This window comes from Silene latifolia, chromosome Y (genome assembly GCF_048544455.1).
Source record: "Silene latifolia isolate original U9 population chromosome Y, ASM4854445v1, whole genome shotgun sequence".
Taxonomy (NCBI): domain Eukaryota; kingdom Viridiplantae; phylum Streptophyta; class Magnoliopsida; order Caryophyllales; family Caryophyllaceae; genus Silene; species Silene latifolia.
The window spans coordinates 349,512,568-349,532,910 of record NC_133538.1 but is presented as its reverse complement, the minus strand read 5'-3'; the positions used below and the strand labels follow the sequence as shown (position 1 = coordinate 349,532,910).

The following is a 20,343-nucleotide window of genomic DNA, read 5'->3' as shown; positions in this document are numbered from 1 at the left end:
AAAAGAAAACGAGTATGTAGTGAGGTTGAGTAAGGTACAAGAAATTGATAAAACCTACTAATCAAAGCCTTCTCAAAGGCTAAACATGATGAGTCATGTCATTTCAATTGAATTGAAATGAACAACTACGTACAAGATCAAATTAGATTATAGAACATGAAATAGTAATCAGGCATTGACTATTCATGTGTGATAATCGCATTTGTCGTTCGAGTTTTATTTTAAAACTCTTTTATTATACTTTGTTACATCCAAACGGGTTGTGGAGACAATTGAACCCCGTTAAAGTGAACACGGATTAACATTGTATTTGCCCATAGTTACTTGTATGAGGTGACGTCTCGAAGTAACTAGAGTGTGATGCGATTGATGGCAAGTTCAAGTGCCATAGAGTCATGTGAGATGACTAGTCGATCACATAGGCGATCTGTAGGAACACTTTGTCGGGCCTTATGACCGCTTATAGAGTTCTGGCAATTTATATAGCCTGGTCGTGGCGAGAGCTACTATAGTATTCTAATGAGTCGATTCTTTTGACTAAAGACTATTCACCTAAGATGGCACAGTTTGATTAACTTTGATTTGTGTTACTACGACCTTCGTAAATGGGGTCAAATGGGCATATTTTGGGTTATGATGGCTGTGGCTAGTCGAAGGGAATGAGTGCGATAGGAATTGTCCATCCCCTTGTCAGGTTAAAACAATATCTCAGGGCCACTCGAGGAGTAATGAACCGGAAATGCGTGGCCACGCTCGGAAGGTATCTATGATAGATAAATCCGGTCAATCGCTTATTCTCCGGATCGAGGAAACCACTCTCGATATGATCACTTGCAAGTACGACCTGAAAGACACCTTGCATTGAGTGGGAGATAGTAATAGGACAAGAGAATTGGTGACGCACACTTGTCGAGGACAAGTGGGAGATTGTTGGGAAATGTGTCCTCAACAATAGTGCGATCACATGATTTAAATATCATTATTAAATCTCATTTTAAAGAATACAATTGGGAAGTAATTTTGTTACTGTCAACTGGTCAACATATATCGGTAATGATTGGTGACTAGAGTTTGACATTATTTTTGTCGTGTGACGGTGGTGATCGATTGACCCCTAGGTCATACCTATAGGGCAATACTCTTAATTGATCATTTAATTAATCGTATAATGTTACGAGTTAATTAAATTACTTGAAAAATTGACGGATGATTTTGGAAGTAAAATTTACGTATCAAATTGAAATGTGATTAAATGAGATACGGTCTGAGTAATCGAACTGTATCATTACTCGGATGAAATTATTGTTTACAGAAACAATTAAATTTGAATGAATTATTATAAATACAATATGTTGTGATTTATAATTGGTAAAATTTTAGTACAAGTAATTATGAAATTACTAAGTCGATTTTTGTATATGACGTATTTTTATTAATACGTTGATTTTTAATATGTTAAAAATACATAACAAATTTATGTCACATATGACATGTGACATATTGACAATTGACAAAAATAAAATGGATTCCATTTTATCTTTAGTGGACCGAAATATGGGAGTGATTAACAAATTGTATTGTGTTAATTAAGATTAGTGGGATTCATCATTATTTCCCATATAGGCTTGCATGCCTAGAGTCTTTTGTGTAAGAGCACAAAGGCCATGCATAGGCCAATTCTTACCACCCTACCCGGTTCTCCCTTGGATAGAACAAGGGATTATTTTGCTTATTATTATTATTATTATTATTCACCATATGAAGGGTGGATGATAAGATAATTATTCATTCTTTTTACAATATAAGTTTTAGAAAGAGAAAATAAATAATCTTCCATCTCCTCTTCTCCTACACGGTTTGAGGAGCAAGACCAAAATGTTTTTGGGTCATTTTTCTACTAAGATTAATATTATACTAGCTCAAATAATATTAATTAGATTAAGAGTTAGCTTTGGGTATTATTCCTAAGGAGAGATCCTACACTTGGATCTTGTTCTTCCATTAAAGGAAAGCTCAAGAACAAAAGAAAAGGAGATTTCTTTTGTGCCCAATAAAACCGAATACTCATTGTAAGAACATGATTTCTTCCCTTTGTTATATTGTTTGCATGCATAAAATCCGTATTTAATTTTATGACAAATTAATTTTGACATATAAGAGTATGTTAGTATGTATATGAATCTACATTTCCTTCAGGTAGGGTCGACTACTACTTGGCGCAATACCCCAACTACTACCAAATGGCGCAAAAAGGGTATATCAATCCTAGAGGCCCTTTTCCATCATGGGCTCAATCGGATCTCTTGTTTCCAAATTATGGAGACCAAGGTCAACACGGTGAAGGAAGTGGAGGTTATGGGGGCATGGTGAATTTGGTGGGTATAACAACCTCGGTAATGATGTGCTCGAAGGTTAGGAGCCTATGCATGAAGACGACTCCAAAATTGTATGATACTCTCTCCCTTTTTCCAAAATTTCTTATGCATATTTTTCATTGTACCATATGTTAGATAGATTGCATTTCACCCGCATTTGCACTTGCATTCACTACAACAAAACCTTTTTCTTGACGCTTTGATGTTGACGCTTCTCCAGATTGTCAAGTCATTTAATGGGTAAAATGAATATGGTCGATTGAGAATGTCAAAATTTTGAGGGACGCGCTCAACATGCTTGACTTCAATTGTATACTCCATATCATTAGAGCACAATTTCAAAAATTCTGAAAATTTTAAAAACCAAACAAATGGATCTGCCAAATTTGAACAAAATAAAAATCTCACCTTTTCATTCATTAAAAAAAAAATCTCGCCAAATCCTCACTGCCTTGTTCAATCGTTCAACATCTCCATGATCAATTCCCATTACCTTCTCTAATTGTAAGTTGTCGTTTCCTACTTTCATTAATTATCAAATAAATTTTGAAATCAAATTAAGGTTCTTTATTTTTAGATTCAAATTTGAGTTTTTAACAATGAATTTTGGTTTCAATTATGTTCTCATTCAATTCAAATTATTTTCTCCACCAATTAGAGTTTTTTAATTTATTTAGGTTCCAACTCCTTTAAACATCTTTAAAAATTGCTGCGAGTTTGGACTGCATTGTTCTCTTCAGTCTAGGGTTAATTTGTGCATTTCGTTTTAAAATAGGGGTTTCATAACTTGTTATAACAAAAGGGTTATCAATATGGTCATAGGAGATTTGTGAATCGAATAACTAAAATGATCAAATTCTGGATATAACATATTGGTAAATTACTCATCTGTCTTGCCTGGCTTATAACAATGTCAACCTCAAGTTTCTCGAGGTATCTTCTTATTCCTTCTTGCCTTTTGTTTAGCTTTTATGTCAGTGGTTGATTGATCTTTTATTTTATAAACTCCTGTATTAGAAACTGATAGCCAATAAAATTTCCCCGACTTCAACTTTGATGAGAGGTATACCCCAGTCCAAGGAAATACCTTTATAGACGAGCAAACAATCTTCCAATTCCACCGGTGGTGTACCAACAATAGGGAGAGGAGCGTGGAATGGTTCAATAGGGGATGCTCATATCTTGTACTCATGGGGTGGAATATACTTATCATCGACCCTCGATTGAACAAATACTCGCGAAAGCCGAGTTACTTCCTACCAATTGAGATTTATGAGCAACTGCAACATCAAGGGGAAGTGCCCCATCACCAACCGGGGCAGCAACCTTTCCAACATGGTGCACCACCCTCGTTCATACCCATTCCCCAATATCCAAACCCTAAACGACCTAACCATGAGCGTTACCCGACAAGGCCTCCGACCATGGATACCTTAGTGGACATGATAAATCACGTTGACATCAACGTGCATGATGGTAGGGTCAACAACTACTTGGCGAAATACCCCAACTACTACCAAATGGCGCAACAAAGGTATATCAATCCTAGAGGCCCTTTTTCATCATGGGCTCAACCGGATCTCTTGTTTCCAAATTATGGAGATAAATGGTGAAGGAAGTAGAGGTTTTGGGGGCATGGTGAATTTGGTGGGTATAACAACCCCGATAATGATGTGTTCGAAGGTTAGGAGCCTATGCATGATGACGACTCCGAAATTGTATGATACTCTCTCTCTTTTTCCTAAATTTCTCATGCATATTTTGCATTGTACCATATGTTAGATTCGATTGCATTTCACCCGCATTTGCACTTGCATTCACTAGAACAAAACCCTTTTCTTGACGCTTTGATGTCGACGCTTGTCCAGAGTGTCGAGGTCTTTTAATGGGTAAAATGAATATGGTCTATTAAGAATGTCAAAATTTTGAGGGACGCTCTCAACATGCTTGACTTCAATTGTATACTCCATATCATTAGAGCGCAATTTCAAAAGTTCTGAAAATTTTAAAAACCAAACAAATGGATCTGCCAAAGTTGAACAAAATAAAAATCTCACCTTTTCATTCCTTAAAAAAAAAAATCTCGCCATAACCTCACTGCCTTGCTGTTCCATCATTCGACATCTCTATCATCAATTCTCATTACCTTCTTTAATTGTAAGTTGTCGTTTCCTATTTTCATTAATTATCAATTAAATTTTGAAATCAAATTAGGGTTATGTATTTTGATATTCAAATTGAAGTTTTTAACAATGAAATTTGGTTTCAATTATGTTCTCATTCAATTCTAATTATTTTCTCCAGCAATCAGGGTTTTCTTAATTTATTTAGGTTATAACTCCTTTAAACATCTTTAAAAATTGCTTCTAGTTTGGACTGCATAGTTCTTTTCAGTCTAGGGTAAATTTGTGCATTTCGTTTTAAAATAGGGGTTTTATAACTTATTATAACAAAAGGGTTATCAATATGGTCATAAGAGATTTGTGAATCGAATAACTAAAATGATCAATTTTTGGGTGTAACATGTTGGTAAATTACTCATTTGTCTTCCTTCTCAGTTAGGCCGGCTTATAACAATGTCCACCTCAAGTTTCTCGAGGTAACTTCTTATTCCTTCTTGCCTTTGTTTAGCCTTTATGTCAGTGGTTTGTTGATCTTATTTTAGAAATTCATGTATTAGAAACTGATAACCAATGAACTTTCCCCCGACTTTAACTTTGATGGGAGGTATACCCTAGTCCAAGGAAATACCTTGATAGACGAGCAAACAATCTTCTAATTCCACCGGTGGTGTACCTACAATAGGGAGGGGAGCGTGGAATGGTTCAATAGGGGATGCTCATCTCCTGTACTCATGGGGTTGAATATACCAATCACCGATCCCCGATTGAGCAAATACTCATGGCCGAGTTACCTCCTACCAATTGAGATTTATGAGCAACCGCAACATTAAGAGGAAGTGCCCCATCACCAACCGGAGCACCAACCATTCCAACATGGTGCACCACCTTCGTTCATACTTATTCCCCAATATCCAAACCCTAACCGACCTTACCATGAGCGTTACCCGACAAGGCCTCCGACCATAGATACCTTAATGGACCTGATAAATCACGTTGACATCAACGTGCATGATGGTAGGGTCGACAACTACTTGGCGCAATACCCCAAATACTACCAAATGACGCAACAAGGGTATATCAATCCTAGAGGCCCTTTTTAATCATGGGCTCAACCAGACCTCCTATTTCCAAATTATGGAGACAAAGGTCAACATCGTGAAGGAAGTGGAGGTTATGGAGGCATGGTGAATTTGGTGGGTATAACAACCCCGGTAATGATGTGTTCGAAGGTTAGGTGCCTATGCATGACGACGACTCCAAAATTGTATGATACTATCTCCCTTTTTCCTAAATTTCTCTTGCATATTTTGCATTGTACCATATGTTAGATTAGATTGCATTTCACCCGCATTTGCACTTGCATTCACTACAACAAAACCCTTTTCTTGACGCTTTGATGTCGACGCTTGTCCAGAGTGTGGAGGTCATTTAATGGGTAAAATGAATATGTTCTATTGAGAATGTCAAAATTTTGAGGGACGCGCTCAACATGCTTAACTTCAATTGCATACTCCATATCATTAGAGTGCAATTTCAAATATTATGAAAATTTTAAAAACCAAACAAATGGATCTACAAAAGTTTAACAAAATAAAAATCTCATCTTTTCATTCCTTAAAAAAAATTTTGCCATATCCTCACTCCTTGCTTGTTCCATCGATCGACATCTCCATCCTCAATTCCGCTTACCTTCTCTAATTGTAATTTGTCATTTCCTATTTTCATTAATTATCAATTAAATTTTGAAATCAAATTAGGGTTCTTTATTTTGAGATTCAAATTTAAGTTTTAAACAATGAATTTTGGTTTCAATTATGTTCTTATTCATTTCAAATTTTTTTCTCCACCAATTAGAGTTTTCTGAATTTATTTAGGTTCCAACTCTTTTAAACATCTTTAAAAATTGCTGCTAGTTTAGATTGTTGCGTAGTTCTTTTCGATCTAGGGTTAATTTGTGCATTTCGTTTTAAAATAGAGGTTTTATAACTTGTTATAACAAAAGGGTTATCAATATGGTCATAAGAGATTTATGAATCGAATAACTAAACTGATAAATTTTTGGGTTTAACATGTTGGTAAATTGCTCATCTGTCTTCCTTCTCAGTTAGCTCGGCTTATAACAATGTCAACCTCAAGTTTCTCGAGGTATCTTCTTATTCCTTCTTGCCTTTTGTTTAGCTTTTATGTCAGCGGTTTGTTGATCTTATTTTAGAAATTCATGTATGAGAAACTGATAGCCAATGAACTTTCCCCCGACTTCAACTTTAATGGGAGGTATACCCCAGTCTAAGGAAATACCTTGATCGTCGACCAAACAATGTTCCAATTCTACCAGTAGTGTACCTACAATAGGGAGGGGAGCGTGGAATGGTTCAATAGGGGATGCTTACCTCTTGTACTCTTGGGGTGTAATATACCAAGCACCGAGCCCCTATTGAGCAAATACTCGCGAAAGCCGAGTTACCTCCTACCAATTGAGATTTATGAGCAACCGCAACATCAAGAGGAAGTGCCCCATCACCAATCGGGGCACCAACCATTCCAACATGATGCACCACCCTCGTTCATACCTACTCCCCAATATACAAACCCCAACCGACCTTACGATAAGTATTACCCGACTAGGCCTCCGACCATGGATATCTTAATGGACATGATAAATCACGTTGACATCAACGTGCAAGCTGGTAGGGTCGACAACTAATTTGCGCAATACCCCAACTACTACCAAATGGCGCAACAAGGGTATATCAATCCTTGAGGCCCTTTTCCATCATGGGCTCAACCGGGTCTCTTGTTTCCAAATTATGGAGACAAAGTCAACATGGTTGGTCCGGTTAAAACTCGTCGTCAAAAGCTACCAACCAAAACAATATTTATAACTTCACAAACTACTCTTAGTAAAGAGGTAAGTAAAGGTCGGATCTTAAGGGACGGGTATTGATGTAGGATTTTCAATTGCAAGTAGCTATGTCTTAGGGTGTCACAAATTGGGTTGAGATGAGATGTAATGTAAACTAATCAACAAGATGAATGTAAATTAATGAAACCAAAGTAAAGCAAATAAAGGTGTTTGGAAACAATTTATTAAAAGCACTAGGGTGTCATGGGTTCATAGGGGATTCATAGAAATAGATCATACAAACATGTTCTCAATTTAGAAGCAAGCACTTATTGTTGAGATGGGATCGAGTTAGTGTATATCTTACAATCCCGAGGAAGATTTAGGTCCCGGAGCCGAGTCGCCTAGATAGTACAACACCTACAAGTCGACTTAGTCTCCTCCTATTCAACTCTATGCATGGTCTAATGAGGCTCGAGTTGGTTTATGTCTTATAAGCCTCATTGAAAAGATAAGAAATGTGTAAAAAATGCAAGGATTCATAGGCTCTCATTTCATCAAACATAACATGTGCATAGTTTGAAATCACAATAAGCAAGCAAATTAATTATGAAAACATATTAAATTAAGCATAAATCAATTCCCATGTTTGTTTTCCGTACTTCACCATTAACCCTAGCTAAAGGACTACTTAATCATGATCAAGTTTAACATGCTAATAAGGTTGTCAATCATACTAACAAAGCAAAACATGATAAATAAATGATGTGATTAACAATAATTGAACAAGGGTAAAAAGAGATTATACCTATGGAGATGATCCAAATAATAAAGCAAAGAATAATAGAAGTACTTCATGATTGATGGAAGGTTGTCAATCCTGCAATAAACCCAAATAATCTTCTAATTACCCAAACAAAACTTAGAACAATTGAGAGATTAATGAAAGATTAAGATGTGATTAATATTGAGAAGGGTATTACAACTAAATTAAGACTAAACTAAAATGATATTAAGAGTGGATTATGAGATGATTAAGGATTGATTAAGGGATGATGATAATCTAGGTAGTACAATGGGGTATTTATACTAAAATTAAGTACAAGGATTAGGGTTACTAAGAGCTTAAATGACTATTAAGACCCTAAGGGAAGCTTGAGGAATTGAAAATCTCGAGGGACATGCGCGAATCGTGCTTGCAACTCCCACCAGGATCCGCTCGTCCTCACCTGATGCACTGCTGGTCTTGTAAGAAGATCCGCTCGGGCTGGCAGTCGGGACACTCGGATCATGCTCTGGTACGCTCGTCCTGAGCTCAAGCCCCTAGGATCGTGGCACAGGATTCTTCTCTTGTTTGGCTCCTTAAAAATCCGCGGGGATTGTGTTGTGGATGCAAGGATGTTTTCATCATTGCCCATTTCACTTTATTTACTTGCTTAGGCCTCTAGTGTCGGTCTCCTCTTCGATGCTTGGTCATTAGATGCGATCCATTTAGCTCCATTTAGCTCCATAAATACAAGGTTATCAATCCTCTCCTACCAAGGACATAAAACCTCAAAGAATATGCAAAATAGGAAACTAAAGATAAGAAATGACCCTAATATATGCTAGAAAGCATGGGAATGAGGTTAATTCGGGGACTAAATGTGCTGAAATATGAGTCACTATCAAACATCCCCAAACCAAACCTTTGCTCGTCCCGAGTAAAGAAGTGACTAAAACTATGATCTTTATTTAAACTAACCTACTAATATAGCCGATATGAGACAATTAGCGGGTCTCACTCCGCCCCTTCAACTCCCAACAAGACATCCATGAGGTAGGGTGCCTTCTTGCAAGGCAATATGGGTCTTGCCAAAATGGCGATACATCCAATCATTAAGCACACAAAAGAAGGTAATGGATGCATCTACAAAAGAATGGCCACTTTCCTCATCTAAGTGGCGGAAATTATTTAGAAGGGAAGCAATCTAAGGGTAAACACTCCATTATAGATATGGTTTATTCAAATTACTAAGCGTAGGAGGATACCAACAAATCACCTCCAAGTTGTGTCGAGCTGGGGTACCTTCGTCCTCAATTGCTAAATGCTTTTGTCAAGAGTAGACTCCCTATGATGTCAGAAACACTGTAGGATCACGGAATTCCCCCTCTTGCCTAGACAATAAGAAGGGTCGTCCCCTCTCTACCATGTACAAAACTGGGATCAATGGAACTTTGCCATTTCTTTGATGTTTGGCGATTTGATGCTTGACAAATTTCAACTTTTGCTATTTTTTTGAACATTTTCAAAGTCACCCCAATTTGTAACGAGGGCGCTTTTATTTGAAGCATAGGAGTTCTTATTTTTGTACTCCACTTTTCTTTGATGCAAATTTGTGCAAACTTCTTGATTTTCATTTTGGTACTTGAACTCAAATGGATATTTTTATGCCCATTCCCTTTTTGTTGACAAAAATGATGATAGAAGTGGAAGATGGTTGCATGGTTTCAAGGGTCACCTTGGAATAAACGGTAGCCAAGGAGTGATCACATCACAAGGTACTCTTGACTAGGCCTTAGTCTATGGGTCAAAGGATACTAGCATGACACATCCTAGGGTGTTTTGGAAGTATTATAATGAGCAAAGTTTCAAGAAGAAAAATTATATACAAGGGCCTTATATACACTTGTCAAGTTTCCCAAATAGATTTTTTCACAAAAGTTTCTAAAATGCAACTACATGCCATGATGCAACTAACATATATTACAACCTAATGCATATGGTTTTATTAACTAGTCTGCCATATAAACTACATGCAACTCCTAAGATCACATTTGTTTGTACCGCATCAACCAAAATAAAGCCACATAGTCATTAACATAGACAGGAAAAAGGAGATTTGGAAAGATCATACCACGCGGTCTTCATATTCCTCATGCCTCGGATGTGGCGTAGTCGACCCAATGTGATAAGAGGACAAACAAACACAATATATACACACTATACAATTCTATAATATAAAGGAATGAACATGTTTTTGGATTTTTAAATTTTTCAAATTTTTTTGGTTTTTGTTTTTGTGAAATAAAAGAACATATTTTTGAGTTTTTCCAAAATTTTCAATTTTTATCATTTTTGATTTTAAAAGTTAAGTTAGAATTTCTCATCCCCATACTAGTATGGGCATTGTCCTCAATGGCTAAAACGATAGGAAATTATACAATGCAAGCTAAATGAAAATGCATGATTTATACGCTAATATGCAAACTATATGACATATAAAACAAGTGAATGCATTCTACTCTATTCTATATGATGCATGCTTTCCAAAGTTCGGAGAGCTAATTTGAATTAACTCGCATTGCTTGTGTGTGAACTTCCCCAAACCATGTAAGACACTATTGCTAGTGTAAAAATAGGGAAGTTCATGCACAAGGAAAGGATGCAATGCATGAATCCTAATTGTCATTTTGGATTTTCAAATGGGAACAATAAATGAGACACCTCAATGGAACCGAGGTGGGAGTTCTTTAAATGTTGCTAGGACTCAAAACAAATACTTAAGATAAAGATTAAAAACATGATAAAGAGACAAAGCTAAAGGAGGTTTAGGAAACTCACAATGGAATAGGTTGAAGTCAAGTAATCAACCTCGCATGTTTGGTATCCTCCAAATAGCCTTGTCAACCCTCAATTGTCGCTCATTGCGACATCCTCATCACCGGCATCATTGCCGTCATTATCATCGTCACTTGCATCATCAATTTCTTCATTATCTTCTTCATCATCCACCTCTATTGATCCGGAGGATTCACCATTTCCATCATCATTATTGGAACTTGAACCTTTCTCTTCTTCTTCTTGGCATGAATAATTACCTTCCCCGTCTTCAAAAACAACAACCTCCTTTCCAATAGCCACCCGACTATCCATTTCGGCATCTTGAGAAGCACTTGGGAAGAATACCTCCCTATCCGCCCAACTAGGAAAAGTACATGAAGGATCAAGAAGTCCTTGCCTAGCTAGATGTAGAAGGGGTGGATATTGGGCACGTTAAGCATTCACCCGATCATCGTGAGCTTCTTTATGAATTTGTTGCATTAGTTGGGTCAAATAGTCGTTGCCTACCACGACGGTAGAGCCACTCAGTTTGAATTCTTGGTAGGCAAAGGCATATGGCGGAGTCACAATGGTGGAGGAGGAGGGCTTTGCAATTGGTTTCCTATGTTGCTTAATTATCACTTCGGCTTCCTTGGAGACGGGCAATAGGTAGTTTGGTTTACGGACAGAGATACGGCAAATCTTGCTAGGCAAGACAAAGGACTTAGCTTCTTTGATGAGCCACTCATATTTGTTGTCAATAATGTCATTCTTGACCCAATGGAATTTGTTGATCATAGTGCTCATATCAAGGAGGTTGCTCCCTTTAACCGGTTTGTAGGTGTTATCTTTGTTGAAATTTGGGTTAAAGTGCTTAGCTAGCCTCGTTACCAAGCCCCCGTTTACAATGAAGGCCGCTCCATCTTTCCCATTATCAATCTCAAGCCACCGATCAAGCAATAGTTGAAGAATGTTATACTTTTTGGTGACCTTTCCATTGATATTCATGAAGGACTCAAGGTAGACAAAATGAAGTTCGGTGAAGCGATTGGTGCCTTTTATAGCAATCAAGGTATTGCCCACAAACTTGTGCCATACTCTTATGTCCAGATGGTGAACATATAAAGCATGGCACTCCTGGAAAGAATCAAATTTTCGACCGCTAATAGCTTTCCAAAGGGGTGCGGCATCATACTTCAAAGGCTTTTTCTCAAAATCATCATATTTAAATAGACCAAACACTTTACCAAAATCGGTCTTAGTCATGCTTCTACTCTTGTTCTCAAGACGGAAATCAACATAATTTTGAGTCTCTATCTTATACAATATCAAGGAGCTTATGAACTCCATGGTCAATGAAGGGTAAGTCAATTCTTCCATTTTAAAGAGGGTTAACAACCTCATGGACTCAAAAAATGCTCTAGTTCGCTCAAGCACACCCAATTTTTCCAAAGTGTCTTGACAAATAAACTTAGTAGCCACAATAGTCTTTTTAGCAAGGGATAAAAATGCATTCCCATGAGCATCGGTTAAGAAAGTTACCTCCAGAAAATTTGACAATTATTCTACAACCGGAGTAGGTGTGGTAGCTTCCTCAATAGGAGTTGCGATTTCTTTGATTTCCACCCTTGGTTGGGTCACTACCAAAGCCTTGGATGCAAGAAGATCTTGTTGCCTCTTTGATAAATTTGGAGTCTTGGGTGCCTTGGTTCCGCCTTTGGTCCTTGCCATTGTATTCTCCTTCTCAAATTGGTATCAACAAACCAAGATTTTGCTTGAATGTTCCTTGCTTCCTCAAACTTTAACCAATTCCTCAATCAATTTAGGATTTTCGAATTTTTGCCCAAACCCTAGAAAATTGATTCAATTTGTGAGGAATTTGGTGTTTAGATGGTATTTTGTTGATAAAGGAGTGATTTAATCTTATTTTGAGGAAGTTTTGTTTGAATGGTGGTGAATTTTGTTGAGAAATTGGTGTTTTTGAATGGGTTGATTGAGGGTTTAAGTGGGAGACAAGGTGTGTGTTTGTGTTTTTGAAATATAGAAATGAATTGGGAAGGAAGGTTTGTCCCGTTTTTAGCTTAAGTACAGGCCTGGGACGCTCGGATTCTCAACGGGATGCGCGGATCCTCTTACAGGATTTCCTGAAATTGCAAAACAGTGCCAGGACGCGTGGATCCTCCTTAGCTCGAGCGGATTTCTGCTAGGACGCTCGAATTTTTCCTGGGATGCGCATATTTCCTTACAGGAAAATTTGATAAATTTGGAACTTCCCAGGACGCGCGTATTTAGTACAGCTTGAGCGTCCTGAAGTTGGGGACGAGCGGATTGAAGTTGGCTTGCGCAGATTCTCTTACAGAACTTTTTCTTCAATTTAAACTTTCCCAGCTCCCACGTCCTAAGGTCAGGACATGCGTATTGATGCTGGGGACGCTCGGATTCCCCTGGGGACGCTCGGATCCTCTTCAGCTCCCACAAGCTCAGGTCCGTTCGTGGGGATTCCTTTTCCCGTGTCATTCTTTCTTCTTCTCCTTTGTTAAATGTTGTGGGTGCACTACAAAGGCCTGGTTAGCCTAGGCATTTTCCATCCCCACACTTGATTAAATACTATACATTAAAACACGTTAAAATACCTCCCTCACTTGCTCTCATGTCAAAAATCTTGATCAAAGCACAAAAATGACAAAGATGCAATAAAGGAAATAAAATGCGAGTTAAGGGGTTAGAATATTTAAAAATGGTGGTTTAGGGAGGACTCCACCAAACTCTCATTCTTGGATGAGATGTCAAGGGGGCAAAACCAAGGTGTTGTTAATGTTGCTTAACACCTTGTAGAAGTAGTCGAAGGCTTGCTCATTTTCATGATAGAGGTCTTGGGTAGATCTTTGCACATTGTTCTCTTCATTGTTGTAGTCATCCAAGTCAAAGTAATGACAAGGATCAACAAAGCCTTGGTCTAAGGTTATAACATTTTCAATATAAGGATTGACCAATCCTTCAAATTCATCGTCCCATAGCCCGCAAACTTCACTAGCTTGTTCCCCAATGATGTCATGAGTTGATAAGAGCAACTCTTCTTTCTTGTTGTCATGGCCAACGAGGCCTTCTTCATTACTTGTCATGATGGGTGAGCTATTCAAGCTCTCTTTGTTGTTGTTGAAAATTCCTTGCTCTCCGAATAGAGCTACTTGAAGGTCATCCACTTTCTTCTTCCATATGGGTGGTGCTTCTTTACTCATGGCTTGATCTTTGCATAGAGATACTAACTTCTTCCTATCACTTTCTCGGCTATAGTGATCAACCTTGAACCATGGCTCATGTAGTCGGGGAGCTTTCATTGTTTTGTCAAGATTGAAAGTGATTGTCTCGTCCCCTACTTCAAGTGTGAGCTCTCCATGTTTTACATCGATTACCGCTCTGGCGGTATGCAAGAATGGTCTTCCTAAGATGATAGGAATGTTGGAATCCTCCTCCATGTCTACAATGACAAAGTCTACCGGGATGAAGAATTTGTCAATTCTCACGGGTACATCCTCCCATACCCCTAAAGGTATCTTTGTTGATCGATCCACCATTTGAAGAGTGATGTTGGTGCATTTGAGCTCTCCCATTCCTAGTCTCTTACATACCGAGTATGGAATGACACTTACACTTGCTCCAAGGTCACATAATGCTTTGTTGATTGTAGTGTCGCCAATGGTACATGGAATAGAAAAACTTCCCGGATCCTTGAGCTTTGGAGGGGAACTCCCTTGAAGAATAGCACTACTCACTTTGGTAACGGCAATAGTCTCCAACTTTCGAATGGATTTCTTCTTGGTAAGAATGTCTTTCATGTACTTTGCATAAGCCGGAATATGATTGATCAATTCCGTGAATGGGATTGAGACTTCTAAGTTCTTCACAATTTCCTTGAACTTTCCAAGTTGGTTATCAAGCTTAGGCTTGGCTTGGTGACTTGGGAATGGAAGTCTAATAACAATAGGCTCTTTTTCCTTAGCCTTCTCTTCATTCTTCTTCTTTGAAACTTCATTGGTTGTAGAATCTACCTCCTTAGAGTTCTCCACAACTCTTTGCTTGTCACTAACATCCACAATATCTTCATCAATTGGCCTCTTCGGTCCCTCATATCTTGTACCACTCTTCAAATGGATGGCACTAACCGTCTCATGTCTTGGGAGTGGGTTACCTTGAGGAGGTAATTGCCCCTTTTGTCTTTGAGAGCTAGAAGATGCTAATTGAGTCATTTGAGTCTCTAACATTTTGGTGTGGGCAAGAATGTTTTTGATGGTGATTTCCTTAGCTTGGCTATCTTTTTGTATTTGGGTGAAGAATTCTTGTTGGTTCTTTTCCATTTGGAGGACCGCTTTTTGGACATCAAAGCTTTGGTCATTTGATTGGTTGTAAGAAGATTGATTTTGGTAACCTTGGCTTTGGTTGAAAAAGGGTCTTTGAGCTTGATTTCGCATTGGAGGTGGAGTGTATATGGGTTGGGGTTCTGAATATTTTGGCTCTTGTATGAAAGATTTGGATGGAATTTGGTGTTCTCATTATAATAGTTGGAATAAGGGGTACCACTCTTGTATGCTTGGAAAACATTAACTTGTTCATTTGTTCCCCTACATTCACTTTGGTCATGTCCCAAGGTTCCATTCACTTTGGTCATGTCCCAAGGTTCCACAACTTTCACATACTCCACTTGGGATTGAGGATGATGCCACCATAGCATTAACATGTTGTTTGGGTGATTTGGAAGCTTCATCAAGCTTAGCCATGACCTTCTCAAACTTCAAATTGATGGTGTCGATATGAGCACTTAGTTGAGCACCCAACTGAGTGATAGAATATACCGCATGCTTTCCTCCTCTAATGACCTTTCGAGGCCTAATATATTGGGAATTATGAACCACCATCTCTTCGATTTTGGCCCATGTTTGATTGTCATCAACTTCGGTAAACATCCCATTGGATCCCATGTTAAGAACATTGCATGAGTCTTCATATAAACCGTTCCAAAATTGTTGCACAAGGAACCACTCACTAAGTCCATGGTGTGCACAAGAATGACAAGTGTCCTTAAATCTCTCCCATGCTTCATATAATGATTCCTTATCCCTTTGCTTAAACCAGGTGATTTGGGCTCTCAACATATTAGTCTTCTCCAGATGAATCAATACCTAGGGTATCCTTGTCTAGGCTCTTCAACCATTATTTTGCGGTACCGATCAAAGAAAAAGGAAACAATACCCATCGGATTAGGTCTTGAGTAACTCCGGTTTGAGAAATTGCATCACAATAGTCACAAAAAGTCTCCATATGTTAATGAGGGTCTTCACTAGGCATCCCTCCAAATTGACTTCTCTCAACTAATTGTATGAATGCGGATTTGGCAATGAAATTACCGGTTAAATGTGGTGTGTAGGAGTACCGTTTGTTAGGTTCTCCTCAGTTGGTACGGAATGTGATGAAAATTTAGGCATTGTAGGTTGATTTTGTGGTGGGTTTTGAATTGGGTTATCCTCTCCTTCTCTTGCAAAAGGGTTGACAAACTCAATGTTATTTGGTTGAATATCCACAATCTCTCCAATACCTACAACTCTTGAAGTACCTCTGGCAACTCTTTTATTGTTGGTTAAGGTCCTTTCAATCTCGAAATCAATAGGTAATAAATTACCTTGTGATCTCCTAGTCATGCATAATATCAAACAACACAAAAATAATTAGAACAACCTTGAGGAGATTTACTTCCCCATGGTAAATAAAGACACAACTAAAAATAATTAACGAAAATCAAATCAATTGAACACCGTCCCCGGCAACGGCGCCATTTTTGGTCCGGTTAAAACTCGTCGTCAAAAGCTACCAACCAAAACAATATTTATAACTTCACAAACTACTCTTAGTAAAGAGGTAAGTAAAGGTCGGATCTCAAGATACAGTTATTGATGTAGGATTTTCAATTCCAAGTATCTATGTCTTAGGGTGTCACAAATTGGGTTGAGATGAGATGTAATCTAAACTAATCAACAAAATGAATGTAAATTAATGAAAACAAAGTAAAGCAAATAATGGGGTTTGTAAACAATTGATTAAAAGCACTAGGGTGCCATGGGTTCATAGGAGATTCATGGAAATAAATCATACAAACATGTTCTCAATTTAGAAGCAAGCACTTATTGTTATGATGGGATCGAGTTAGTGTATATCTTACAATCCCTAAGAAGATTTAGGTCCCGGAGCCGAGTCGCCTAGACTGTACAACACCTACAAGTCGACTTAGTCTCCTCCTTTTCAACTCTATGCATGGTCTAATAAGGCTCGAGTTGATTTATGTCTTACAAGCCTCATCGAAAAGATAAGAGATGGGTAAAAAATGCAAGGATTCATAGGCTCGCATTTCATCAAACATAACATGTGCATAGGTTGAAATCACAACAAGCAAGCAAATTAATTATGAAAACATATTAGATTAAGCATAGATCAATTCCCATGTTTGTTTCCCCTAATTCCCCATTAACCCTAGCTAAAGGACTACTCACTCATGATCAGTTTAACATGCTAATAAGGTTGTCAATCATACTAACAAAGCAAAATATGATGAATAAATGATGTGATTAACAATAATTGAACAAGGGTAAAAAGAGATTATACCTATGGAGATGATCCAAATAATAAAGCAAAGAATAACAGAAGTACTTGATGATTGATGAAAGGTTGTCAATCCTCTAATAAACCCAAATAATCTTCGAATTACCCAAACAAAACTAAGAACAATTGAGATATTAATTAAAGATTAAGATGTGATTAATATTGAGAAGTGTATTACAACTAAATTAAGACTAAACTAAGATGATATTAAGAGTGAATTAAGAGATTATTAAGGATTGATTAAGGGTTGATAATAATCTAGGTAGTACAATGGGGTATTTATACAAAAATTAAGTACAAGGATTAGGGCTACTAAGGGCTTAAATGACTATTAAGACCCTAAGGGAAGCTTGAGGAATTGCAACTCCCGAGGGACATGCGCGGATCGTGCTTGCAACTCCCACCAGGATCCGCTCGTCCTCACCTGATGCGCTGCTAGTCCTGTAAGAAGATCCACTCGGGCTAGCAGTCGGGACGCTCGGATCGTGCTCTGCTACGCTCGTCCTGAGCTCAAGCCGCTCGGATCGTGGCATAGGATTCTTCTCTTGTTTGGCTCCTTAATAATCCGCGGGGATTGTGTTGGGGATGCAAGGATCCTTTCATCATTGCCCATTTCACTTTATTTACTTGCTTAGGCCTCTAATGTCGGTCCCCTCTTCGATGCTTGGTCATTAGATGCGATCCATTTAGCTCCATTTCGCTCCATAAATGCAAGGTTAGCAATCCTCTCCTACCAAGGACATAAAACATCAAAGAATATGCAAAATGAGAAACTAAAGATAAGAAATGACCCTAATATATGCTAGAAAGCATGGGAACAAGGTTAATTCGGGGACTAAATTTGCTCAAATATGAGTCACATCAATGGTTAAGGAAGTGGAGGTTATGGGGGCATGGTGAATTTGGTGGGTATAACAACCCCGGTAATGATGTGTTCAAAGGTTAGGAGCCTATGCATGACGACGACTCCGAAATTGTATGATACTCTCTCCCTTTTCCCAAAATTTCTCATGCTTTTTTTGCATTGTACCATATGTTAGATTAGATTGCATTTCACCCGCATTTGCACTTGCATTCACTACAAGAAAACCCTTTTCTTGACACTTTGTTAATAAACGCTTGTCCGTGTGTCGAGGTCATTTAATGGGTAAAATGAATATGGTCTATTGAGAATGTCAAAATTTTGAGGGACGCGCTTAACATGCTTGACTTCAATTGTATACTCCATATCATTAGAGCGCAATTTTAAAAGTTACGCAAATTTTAAAAACCAAACAAATGGATATGCCAAAGTTGAACAAAATAAAAATCTCACCTTTTCATTTCTTAAAAAAAAAAAATCCCGCCATATCCTCACTGCCTTGCTCTTCCATCGTTCGACATCTCCATCATCAATTCCCATTACCTTCTCTAATTGTAAGTTGTCGTTTCCTATTTTCATTAATTATCAATTAAATTTTGAAATCAAATTAGGGTTCTTTATTTTGAGATTCAAATTGAAGTTTTTAACAATGAATTTTGGTTTTAATTATGTGCTCATTCAATTCTAATTATTTTCTCCAACAATTAGGGTTTTCTTAATTTATTTAGATTCCAACTCCTTTAAACATCTTTAAAAATTATCGCTAGTTTAGACTGCATAGTTCTTTTCAGTCTAGGGTTAATTTGTGTATTTCGTTTCAAAATAGGGGTTTTATAACTTGTTATAACAAAAGGGTTATCAATATGGCCGTAAGAGATTTGTGAATCGAATAACTAAAATGATCAATATTTGGGTTTAACATGTTGGTAAATTACTCATCTGTCTTCCTTCTCAGTTAGCCCGGCTTATAACAATGCCAACCTCAAGTTTCTCGAGGTATCTTCTTATTCCTTTTTGCCTTTTGTTGAGCTTTTATGTCAGTGGTTTGTTGATCTTATTTTAGAAATTCATATATTAGAAACTGATCTAAAATGGTTTTCTTTAAGTGATTGAATGGTAATACGACATTACATTTATGCGTTCAGGGTTCCCAGACTTCCCACAAATAGCAGGATGTGATTAGAAAAACACTTTAGGATCAGTAAATGCATGTTTCCTAATTTCGTTTGCCTTGTACTACTTTTCTGATTCACATAAACCGTCTGTACCACAACCACAAAATGCAGGTAAATCTCACTTCTGGTGTATTATTGGTCTATTCATGTGTAAACATATAAAAATGGTCGATTCATTTAGTCCATATCCCTCTCTTATATTATCACTCGATCATGACCATCTTTTTATCATTTGTTAGCTGATTTCATTCATACATGATGATGAATAAGATGCAAGATAATTTTTTAATCGAAAGTTGTAGGATTCAGCTGAAGCCAAGGAGCTATATTCTTGACTTTGACATCAGCAAATATATGGTGCATTGTCTGCCTTTATAAATGATAAGATTAAATCCCAACCGAGGTCATTTTGGCTCTCAATATTCTATAATGGTCATTAAGACACGCATTGTATAGAAGTTTTAAGTTCATTTCTACAGTGATAAATTTCATAAGAATTTTAATGATGCATAACAAGTACTGACTACTATTACTAATTCCAAAGTGTTCATTATCCCATTTATATTCTCTTGATTTCAACTTTTGGTGGATGTAAGAAAAACTAATAAAATGGCAAAGAGGAAAGATGTTAGTGTAAATACTTGCCAAATTTTGAAAGGGGCAATAATCCTAGTAAAAGTTTTGGGACAATAAAACTAGTTTGGAGGGAGTAGTACGTAGTAGTAGTTGTAGTAG

General features: G+C 37.6%; 1 long non-coding RNA gene and 1 other non-coding gene across 2 annotated transcripts; both read left to right on the top strand.

Annotated features, from left to right (window-relative positions):
• The first annotated feature begins 15,966 nt into the window (after positions 1–15,966).
• LOC141636643 (small nucleolar RNA R71) lies at positions 15,967–16,073 on the top strand. The gene has a single exon (XR_012541245.1). It is a non-coding gene; the product is annotated as a small nucleolar RNA R71 (small nucleolar RNA).
• A 2,828-nt stretch (positions 16,074–18,901) lies between these two features.
• LOC141634444 (uncharacterized) lies at positions 18,902–19,923 on the top strand. Its single transcript, XR_012539162.1, has 3 exons — positions 18,902–18,991; positions 19,393–19,429; positions 19,579–19,923. It is a non-coding gene; the product is annotated as an uncharacterized LOC141634444 (long non-coding RNA).
• Positions 19,924–20,343: the final 420 nt, after the last annotated feature.